The 1,019-nt window shown below is 52.5% G+C and overlaps 1 protein-coding gene across 1 annotated transcript in view; it reads left to right on the top strand.

Annotated features, from left to right (window-relative positions):
* Positions 1-237: 237 nt before the first annotated feature.
* Positions 238-1,019, top strand: part of NMT1 (N-myristoyltransferase 1) — a 14,028-nt gene continuing 13,246 nt past the window's right edge. The window contains exons 1-2 of the mRNA XM_009328386.1: positions 238-301; positions 403-744. The gene's annotated coding sequence lies outside the window, so the exon portion shown is untranslated. The remainder of the gene's footprint in view (positions 302-402; positions 745-1,019) is intronic.

The following is a 1,019-nucleotide window of genomic DNA, read 5'->3' as shown; positions in this document are numbered from 1 at the left end:
GTTAACCCTTCCTGGGGGGCGAGACCAGCTTCAGCCCTCACAGCTTTATGGGTTGCATTGGCTGCGGTAGCTGGGCTTTTGGACAGTGGTGGCTCGTCCCAGGGCACCGGTGAGGTGTTGCCGTTAATTTGGGGAGCATCCAAGGGGCTGCAGCTGCACTGGAGCATAAAGAAGAAGAAATTTGCTTTGGTAAATGGACTTTAAAATAGAAAATACCTATAATTGTTGCTTCCCTAGGTGTCGCGAGTTGGACCTTCGGGTTTTCAAGCATTTTCCTACATGCTGGCGACTCCTCTGCCAGGTTGGCTTTCATCTCCCAGCTGGAGCAGGGCCCCTCCCCACGCCACGGCTCCTGGAAATGCAAAACCTCATCCCACCTTATGCCACCCTGATCTCTTCCAGGTCACGATGGCTTTGCTCATAAATCAGGGAGGATTTTTCTCAGTGCTTTTACCTGCGAGTCTGGCGTGGGGGTGAAGCCGGACTGGTTCAATACTGGTTGGGCTGAACTCATTAGCGGCAAGCTGGGAGTTGGCAGCTCTGATTTATGAAGCAAAGCGACACCGACTGAATACGCAGGGACTGGGAGGATTTTGTTTGTCGCATCTGACACCTGCAGCATCCCGACATGGAGGTGACCTGGGAAAACGTGTCCGTCTCCTTTGGAAGGGGCGGCTTCCAGCGTCTGCCCTCGGACATGGTCTCAACCCCCCCTTGTGCCATCAGTTTGTGGTGTTAAAATTGGTAAGAAATCAGTTGAATGTGTTTATTGCAGCTCCAGGGTGGATGGTTTGGCTCATCCCAGGGCCTGGATGCGGCTGTCTGGCTGGTTGGGGATCTGCCAGGTCTTGCCTGTGCTCCTCCGCAAGGAGTTAAAAAAAAAAAACAACCCAAACCATCACGCATTTGTCACCAAAATCAATAGTGGTGTCAGCACCGCTTTCCCATAATTACTTTTGCTGTCATGTCAGATCTCGTGTCTCACTGGGTGGAGGTAAAGCCCTTTCCCGGTGGTGGGA

Source organism: Pygoscelis adeliae, unplaced genomic scaffold, assembly GCF_000699105.1.
Source record: "Pygoscelis adeliae isolate BGI_AS28 unplaced genomic scaffold, ASM69910v1 Scaffold97, whole genome shotgun sequence".
NCBI lineage: Eukaryota > Metazoa > Chordata > Aves > Sphenisciformes > Spheniscidae > Pygoscelis > Pygoscelis adeliae.
Note: the sequence above shows the minus strand (reverse complement) of the source record. Positions and strands in the feature narration are given on the sequence as shown.